Raw genomic sequence first — 9,888 nt, 5'->3', positions numbered from 1 at the left:
TTTTATTTTAAGATAAGGTCTCACTGTAGTCCAAGATGACCTGAAACTCATTTTTTAGTTCCAAGCTAACCTAGAACACACAGTGATCCTCCTACCTCCACTTCCCAAGAGCTAAGATTAAAGGCATGTGCCACCACATCTGGTCCAGTCAGGCATTCTTAATTTTTTTTTATTTATTTTTATTCTTTTGGTTTTTCGAGTTAGGGTCTCACTCTAATCAAGTATGACCTGGAACTCACTATGTAGTCTCAGGGTGGCCTTGAACTCATGGCGATCCACCTACTTCTGCCTCCCAAGTGCTGGGATTAAAGGCGTGTGCCACCACACCTGGCTATTTTTATTTTTATTTTATTTGAGTGAGTGAGTGAGAGAGAGAGTAAGAGAGAGAGAGAATGGGCACACCAAAGCCTCTAGCCACTGCAAACCAACTCCAGACACATGTGCCCCCCCGTGTGCATCTGGCTTTATATGGGTACTGGGGAATTGAACCTGGGTTCTTAGGTTTTGCAGGCAAGGACCTTAACCACTAAGCAATCTCTCCAGCCCCATTCTTAATTTTTAATTCTGTGTGTGAATGCACGCATGTGTGTAGTGAGCATGATGTGGTCTGTATGAGTGTGTGCATGCACATGTGTGTGTAGTGTGATGTGGTCTGTGAGTGTGTGGTATATGCATATGTGTGTGTGTGTGTGTGTGTGTGTAGCTGCAGTGCCCTATGCACATGTATTTTGGCTAGAGGAGAATTTCAGGTGTCTGCGTCTATTGCTCACACATTTTTTCCTTGAGATACAGTCTTTCCATTGATTCCAGAGCTGCAGTTTTCACGAACCTCAGCAATTCTCCAGTCTTGACTCACAGAACTGAGGTGACCAAGTGTGTGGCCATACCCAGTTGTTTATGTGCATCCTGGGGAATCAAACTCAGTGGTCTCAGAATGCCTCAGGCTTGTGCAGAAAGCACTCTTGACCACTGAGCCATCTCTCCAGACCTACTGTTTGTTTTAAAATATTTCTACTATTCGCAAGTGGGGGGAAGGAATTGATTTTGCAAGTGGGGGGAGGGAATTGATATGCCAGGGTCTTTTGCCACTGCAAATAAACTGCATGGATAAGTTTGTGCATCTGGTTTTGTGTGGGTACTGAGGAATCAAATGCAGAGGGCCAGGCTTTGCAAGTAAGCACCTTTAACCACTGAACCATCTCTTCAGCCCTTATTTTTTTTCTCAATTTTTATTAACATTTTCCATGATCATAAAAAATATCCCATTGTAATACCCTCCCTCCCCCCACTTTCCCCATTGAAATTCCATTCTCCATCATATCCCCTCCCCATCTCAATCAGCCTCTCTTTTATTTGATGTCATGATCTTTTCCTCCTCTTATGATGGTCTTGTGTAGGTAGTGTCAGGCACTATGAGATCATGGATATCCAGGCCATTTTATGTCTGGAGGGAGCATGTTGTAAGGAGTCCTACCCTTCCTTTGGCTCTTACATTCTTTCCGCCACCTCTTCAGCAATGGACCCTGAGCCTTGGAAGATGTGATCAAAATGTTACTCAGTACTCCAGTCACTTCTTTCCAGCACTATGATGCCTTCTGAGTCATGCCAAGGTCACTGCCATCTGAAAAGAGAAGATTCTCTACCCAAAGTGAGAGTAGCATTAATATAAGTGTATAAATACTAAGAGAAGTGCTTTCTGGGCAATTTGATAAGCATAGTATATACATTTATCCAGACATCAGCAGATGTTACACCCCTAGGGCTCATGACTACCCCTGTTTTGGGTTTTCAGTATCAGGGATATATTCCCTCCCATGGAGCGGGCCTCCAGTCCAATTGGAGGGCAGTTGGTTTCCACCATGACAGATGTGCCACTGTTGTATCCATTGGCTCATTTGGCCTGGCTGGTCAGCCCTTATTTTTACTTTTTTATTACTTTTATTTTTTATAACATTTTTATTTATTTATTTGAGACACAGAGAGATAGTGAGTGAGGATGGGCGTGCCAGGGCCTCTAGCCACTGCAAAGAAACTGCAGACACATGTGCCACCACATGTATCTGGCTTGCGTGGGACTTGGAGACTCGAATCTGGGTCCTTAGGCTTCACAGGAAAATGCCTTAACTGCTAAGCCATCTCTCCAGTCCTATTTTAATTATTTTGCTTTTTGAGGTAGGGTCTCACTCTAGCTCAGGCTGGCTTTGAACTCATGCACTCCTCCTACCTCTGCCTCCCAAATGCTAGGATTAAAGGCATGTGCCACCATGCCCAGCCCTGGCCCTATTTTTCTTTTTCCAAGGTAGGGTCTTGCTCTGGCCCAGGCTGGCCTGGAATTCAAGATGTAGTCTCAGAGTGGTCTTGAACTCATGGCGATCTTCTTACCTCTACCTCCTAAGTGCTGGAATTAAAGATGTGTGCCACTATGCCTGGCTTGGCCCTATTTTTAAAATTTTTTTTTATTATTTTTCCTCAATTTTTATTAACATCTATCATGATTATAAAAAATATCCCATGGTAATGCCCTTCCTTCCCCCAGTTTCCCCTTTGGAACTCCATTCTCCATCATATCCCCTCCCTGTCTCAAACAGTCTCTCTTTTATTTTGATGTCATGATCTTTTCCTCCTATAATGATGGTCTTGTGTAGGTAGTGTCAGGCACTGTGAGCTCATGTATATCCAGGCCATTTTGTGTCAGCAGGGAGCACGTTATAAGGAGTCCTACCCTTCCTTTGGTTCTTACATTCTTTCTGCCACCTCTTCCGCAATAGACTCTGAGCCTTGGAAGGTGTAATAGAGATATTGCAATCCTGAGCACTCCTGTCACTTCTTTCCAGCATCATGATGCCTTCTGAGTCATCCCAAGGTCACTGCCATCTGAAAAGGGAAGATCTCTACCAAAAGTGAGAGTAGCATTAATATAAGGATATGAACATTAAGAGAAGTGCTTACTGGGCAGTTTGATAAGCATAGTATATACATTTAGCCAGACAGCAGCAGACATTACAACCCCAGGACTCATGACTACCACTATTTTAAGTTTTCAGTATCAGGGATGTATTCCCTCCCATGGGGTGGGCCAATTAGAGGGCAGTTGGTTTCCACCATGACAGACGTACCACTATTGCACCCATTGGTTCATTTGGCCTGGCTGGACAAATATAAGGCTTGCAGTGTCCACTGTTGAGTATCTTCACTGGTGATTTCTCTCTTCCCCCACTGAACTGCATGCAGAATGGCTTCTTCCAGCTTTCTGTAGTTGGTCTACATGGAGGAGGTTTTCAGCTCAGCTCCAGCAGGATTTCTTAGTGACCTTGCAGCCCAAGTATGTGGAGTCTTCAGCAATAGGGTCTTACCATCTATTCCTGGTGGGGAACCAAAGGCCTCACAATGGCCTATTAATGTTTGGGGGGCATCAGGGACTTTCCTGTTGGCCCTATTTTAGAAATTATTTATTTGAGAGAGAGAGAGAGGCCGGGCGTGGTGGCGCACACCTTTAATCCCAGCACTTGGGAGACAGAGGTAGGAGGATTGCCGTGAGTTTGAGGCCCCCCTGAGACTACATAGTGAATTCCAGGTCAGCTTGGGCTAGAGTGAGACCCTACCTCAAACAATCAAAAAACCAAAAAAAAAAAAAAAAAAGAGAGAGAGAGAGAGAGAGAGAAATGGAGGGAGAGAGGGGATGGGCATGCCAGGGCCTCCTGCCACTGCAAATGAACTCCAGATGCATGTGCCAGTTTGCATGTTTGGCTTTATGTGGGTACTGGGGAATCAAACCGGGGCCATCAGGCTTTGCAAGCAAGCACCCTTAACTGCTATTTAAGCCTTCTCTCCAGCCTCCCTAGTTATTGGTTTTCTTTTTGAGGTCCGGTCTCACTCTAGCCCAGGATAACCTGGAACTCACTTTGTATGTATTACATATATACATGACATTGTCAAAAATAAAAATAGCCGGGCGTGGTGGCTCACAACTTTAATCCCAGCACTCGGGAGGCAGAGGTAGGAGGATCGCCATGAGTTCAAGGCCACCCCTAGACTATATAGTTAATTCCAGGTCAGCCTGGGCCAGAGTGAGACCCTACCTCCAAAAACCAAATAAATAAATAAAGACATAAAGTTCTCTCTCTCTCTCTCTCTGAGACAGTATCTTGCTATGTAAACCAGGCTGGCCTCCAACTCTTGGCAGCACTCCAGCCTCAGCCTCTTGAGTATGGGGATTACTGGATGAGCCACCATGCCTGGCTTAAAGCCGAAGCAGTTTGAACTCCTGTCCCACATAAACGCAAAGGCTGTGGAAGCTGCCTGCGCTCTTTTGGCACACAAGTGGGGTCAGTGAAAGCTATTTGACCTGGCTGGTTGCCCTTAACTGGAGTCCTGTCGAACTCCCCCACCCCTACAGTTTGAGTACAGAATGCACTGCTGTGCCCATATTTGACGGTGCCAACCCTGTCTACCCTGTGTTCATTGTCTGCTTCTGCTTGCCAGCTCCACCAGCTGGTTTCCCGAGACCTGGTCCCACTGTCTTCTGGTCTACCTTGTCTGACGGCTGCCTGAACACTGGCCCTTAAAAATGAGTTCTAAAGCTGGGTGTGGCGGCACATGCCTGTAATCCCAGGACTCTGGAGTGTGGAGGTGGAGACAGGACTCTGTTTAAAGAAGATATAAATGCCTAGCTTGGGCCACCACATTCTGTTCTATTTTTAGGGCAACGTCCTCTTTTATTTGGCTGAGAAAACACTTTTGCTTCTCTATTCTTAACCTCCTTTAGACTGAGGTCTGTCTACATGGGAACACAAAGTTGAGGGGTTCCCATTCTTTCCCACAGCCAAGGAGAAGGTGGACACTAAATTTCTTTGGTTGAAAAGGTAAAATAGGGGCTTAGTTGTTAAGGTCCTTGCCTGCAAAGCCAAAGGGCCTAGGTTCAATTCCCCAGGACCCACGTTAGTCAGATACACAAGGTAGCACAAGTGTCTGGAGTTCATTGCAGCAGTTGGAGGCCCTGGCACACCCATTCTCTCTACCTCTCTCTCTCTCTCAAATAAATAATTAATAAATAAAAATATTTTTTCTGCTTTTTTTTTACTGACAACTACATAGTGAATTCCAGATCAGCCTGGGTACAGCAAGACCGTACCTAAAAAAAAAAAAAAAAAAAGGGGGGCTGGAGAGATGGCTTAGTGGTTAAGTGCTTGCCTGTGAAGCCTAAGGACCCCGGTTCGAGGCTCAATTCTCCAAGGTGCACATTAGCCAGATGCACAAGGGGGTGCATGCATCTGGAGTTCGTTTGCAGAGGCCAGATGCCCTGGCACACACATTCTCTCTCTCTATCTGCCTCTTTCTCTCTCTCTGTCCATCACTTTCAAATAAATAAATTAAGGAAGAAAGAAAAAAAGAAAAGAAAAGAAATAAGGAAAAGCAAAAGAGGGCTGGAGAGATGGCTCAGCAGTTATGGCACTTGCCTATAAATCCTAAAGATCCAGGTTCGATTCCCAAGGACCCTCACATAAGCTAGATGCACAAGGTGGCACATGCATTTGGAGTTTGTTTGCAGTAGCTGGAAGCTTGGCACACCCATTCTCTCTTTTTCTCTCTGCCTTTCTCTCTCTCTGTCAAATAAATAAATAAATTTTTTAAAGAAGGGCTGCAGAGATGACTTAGTTGTTAAGGCATTTGCCTACAAAGCCAAAGGACCTAGGTTTCATTCCCCAAGACCCATGCAAGTCAGATGCACAAGGTGGCACATACTTCTGGAGTTTGTTAGCAGTGGCTGGAGGCTCCGGTGCATCCATTCTTTCTCTCTCTCTCCCTTTTTCTCTCTCAAATAAATAAATAAATAATAAAAGCCTGAAGAGATGGCTTAGCAGTTAAGGCCCTTACTTGTGAAGCCTAAGGACCCATATTCAATTTCTCCAGATCTCATGTAAGCCAGACACACAAAGGTGGTACCAGCACAAAGCTGCACAGGCACTCTAGGAAGCACAAGTTTCTGGAGTTTGATTGCAGTGACTGAGGCCCTAGTTTGCCAATTCTCTCTTTCTTTTAAATAAAAAAAAGGTAAAATAAGCTGGGCTTGGTAGTGCACACCATTAATCTTAGCACTCGTGAAGCAGAGCTAAGAGAAACCCCCCCCCAAAAAAAAAGAAAGAAATAAAAGGTAGCTGGCCAGATGTGGTGGCGTACACCTTTAATCCCAGCACTTGGGAGGCAGTAAAAGGCTCACTGTGAGTTCAAGGCCACCCTGTGACTACATAGTGAGTTCCAGCTCAGCCTGAGTTTGAGCAAGACCCTACCTAAAAAACAAACAAACAAACAAACAAACAAAACCAGGGTGGGAGAGATTGCTTAGCAGTTAAGTGCTTGCCTGTGAAGCCTAAGGACCCCGGTTTGAGGCTCAATTCTCCAGGACCCACGTTAGCCAGATGCACAAGGGGGCGCATGCATCTGGAGTTCGTTTGCAGTGGCTGGAAGCCCTGGCGTGCCCATTCTCTCTCTCTCTCCCTCTCTATTTGCCTCTTTCTCTCTCTGTCACCCTCAAATAAATACATTAAAAAAAAATGAACAACCAAAAAAAAAAAAAAACCTCTTAAGGCTTGGGAGATAGCTTAGTGCTGTCCCCCTTTTGATTTTCCAGTGCCCACATAAAGGTTAGAAGCATAATGTGGTGCATGTTTCTGAAGTTCTTTTCCAGCAGCAAGAGGTCATGCTATGACCATACTTTCTCTCTCAAATATTTTTTTTTTTTTTGAGGGGGTAGATTGAGGTAGGGTCTTGCTCTAGCCCAGGCCTACTCAAATATTTTTTTTTCTATTTGTTTGTTTGAGAGAAAGATAAAGAGACAGATAGAGAGAGATATAGAGGGAATGGGCACACCAGGGCTTCCATCCACTGCAAACTCCAGGTGCATGCACCACAGTGTGCATCTGGCTTTACATGGTTACTGGGGACCTGAACCCAGGTCATTAGGCTTGTCAGCAAGCACATTAACCGCAGGGCCCTCTCTCCAGCAATTAAGCTAAAAAAATTATTTGAGGGGGGCTGGAGAGATGGATTAGCAATTAAGGTGCTTGCATGCAAAGCCAAAGGACCTTGATTCAATTCCTGAGTAACCATGTAAAGCCAGATGCACAGGTAGTACATGCATCTGGAGTTTGGAGTGGATGGAGGCCCTGGTGTGCCCATTCTGTCTGTCTGTCTTTTATATCTCTCTGCTTATAAATAAATAAATAAATAAATAAATAAATAAATAAATAAATAAATAAATAAAAACCCATTTAAGCCAGGCCAAATGAGCCAACGGGTGCAATAATGGCACATCTGTCATAGTGAAAACCAACTGCCCTACAGTTGGACTGGAGGCCCGCTCCATGGGAGAGAATACATCCCTGGTACTGAAAACCTACAACAGGTAGCCATGAGCCCTGGGGTGTAACATCTGCTGCTATCTGGCTAAAAGTATATACTATGCTCATCAAACTGCCCAGTAAGCATTTCTCTTAATGTTCATACCTATATATTAATGCTACTCATACTTCTGGTTGAGAACCTTCTCTTTTCAGATGGCAGTGACCTTGGAATGACTCAGAAGGCATCATGGTGCTGGGAAGAAGTAGCAGAGGAGTGCTCAGTACTGCAATATCTCTATCACACCTTCCAAGGCTCAGGGTCCATTGTGGAAGAGGTGGTGGAAAGAATGTAAGAGCCAAAGGAAAATTAGGACTCCTTACAACGTGCTCCTCCAGACACAAAATGGCCTGGATATCCATGACCTCACAGTGCCTGACACTACCTACACAAGACCATCATAATAGGAGGAAAAGATCATGACATCAAAATAAAAGAGAGGCTGATTGAGACGGGGAGGGGATATGATGGAGAATGGAGTTTCAAAGGGGAAAGTGTGGGGAGGGAGGGCATTACCATGGGATATTGTTTAAATCATGGAAGTTCTTAATTAAAAAAAAAAAAAACCCACCTAAGCCAGATGCACAACGTGACACATGTACAAGGTCACACACAGGTGGCACATGCATCTGGAGCTTGACTGCAGTGGTTGGAGGCCTTCGCATGCCAGTTCCTTCTCCCTCTCTCTAATAAATAAATAAGTAAATAAATAAAAATTGTCATAAAAGAAAAGAAAGAAGCCAGGTGTGGTGGCACATACCTTTAATCTCAGCACTCAGGAGGCAGAAATAGGAGGGAAGGTCACTATGAGTTCAAGGCCATCTTGAGATCACATAGTAGATTCCAGGTCAGCCTGGGCTAGAGTGAATTCTCTCTTTCACTCTCTCTGTCTCTCTCTCTCTCACATTAAAAAAAACAACAAAAAAAAAACAAAAAACAAAAAAACTCTATTCCTAAAAGCAATGGATTAAAAAAAAAAGTATGAGGGCTGGAGAAATGGCTTAGCTGTTAATGTGCTTGTCTGCAAAGCCAAATGACCCAGGTTCAGTTCTCCAGGACCCACGTAAGCCAGATGCACAAGGGGACACATGTGTCTGGAGTTTGTTTGCAGTGCCTGGAGGCTCTGGTGTGGCCATTCTTTCTTTCTCTCTCTCTGCCTCTTTCTCTCTGTCACTCTCAAATAAATAAAGAAAAATAAAACATTTGTTTAAAGTATGAGGTTTCATGCCCAGCTAATATGTTTTGGGGCAGGGTTGTATGTACTATGTTGTATAACACTGACCTCTGGCCATGATATTCATTACCATCTTCATCACAGCAGCTGTGACTCTTTGCAAGAGCCACTCAAGATGCTGATGCTCAGAGCAGGAGTGAGTAGGAAGGTTCATCAGATCCTCACGTGAGAGTTCACTGTCCTCTCCTGCATGGCTCCGCCAACTCTATGTAATTCTGCCTCAGCTGCACATGGTCTCAGGAGGTGCTGGAGTATACAGAGTGTATATAGATAGAGTGTGGAGGGTTACCTGAAGGGGTACTCCATTTATGCAGCTACAGAGAAATGGTCATCCATGCTGCGGTGGGACTTTGTGATGATGGAGTCATTCATGCTCTCATAAGTAAACCCAGCAAACTTGTTAGTTCACCAAGCTGGAATCTTTACTTTTGGTCTGTAATTATCACCTTATCTTGGGTGAAGAGCTGTTTTATTTTATTTTTTTGAGGTAGGGTCTCGCTCTAGTCCAGGCTCACCTGGAATTCATTATGTAGCCTCAGGGCGGCCTTGAACTTATGGCGATCCTCCTACCTGTGTCTCCTGAGTGCTGGGATAATGGCGTGTGCTACCATGCCTGGCTTCTTTCTTTCTTTTTAAATTTTTATTAGCATTTTCCATGATTATAAAAAAATATCCCATGGTAATTCCCCCCCACACTTTCCCCTTTGAAATTCCATTCTTCTTTCTTTCTTTTCAGTTGTTTTGACAAATATTTATTTATTTATTTATTTATTTATGAGAGAGAGAGAATTGGTATGCCAGGGCCTCTAGCCACTTCAATTGAACTCCAGACGCCTGTACCACTTTGTGGGCATGCATTACCTTGTTTCCATGAGTCACTTTGTGCATCTGGCTTACATGGGTTCTGGGGAGTCAAACCTGGGTCCTTAGGTTTCACAGGCAAGTGCCTTAACAGTAGGGCCCTCTCTCCAGCCCTTTCTGAATCTATGATTGTCCTGCCTCCACTTCCCAAAGGCTAGGATGACAGGTGTGCCCAATAGTGCTTGGCTTGCCTTTCCACCTTCAGCCATGCAGAGATGCTGAGCAGAGACCTTCACAAAATGCTCACACCTTGATACTGTACTTCCCGTGTGTCCAGAACCATCAGCCTAAATGAGCTTTGTTCTTTATAAGGTAACCAGCTATGATAATCTGTTACAGCAACCAGACACAGACTAAAACAGGAACTAGGGAGATGCCTCAGTCAGTTAACTGCT

Source organism: Jaculus jaculus, chromosome 3 (genome assembly GCF_020740685.1).
Source record: "Jaculus jaculus isolate mJacJac1 chromosome 3, mJacJac1.mat.Y.cur, whole genome shotgun sequence".
NCBI classification, from domain to species: Eukaryota; Metazoa; Chordata; class Mammalia; order Rodentia; family Dipodidae; genus Jaculus; species Jaculus jaculus.
The sequence above is the reverse complement of the archived record's forward strand: the minus strand, read 5'-3'. Positions refer to the sequence as shown.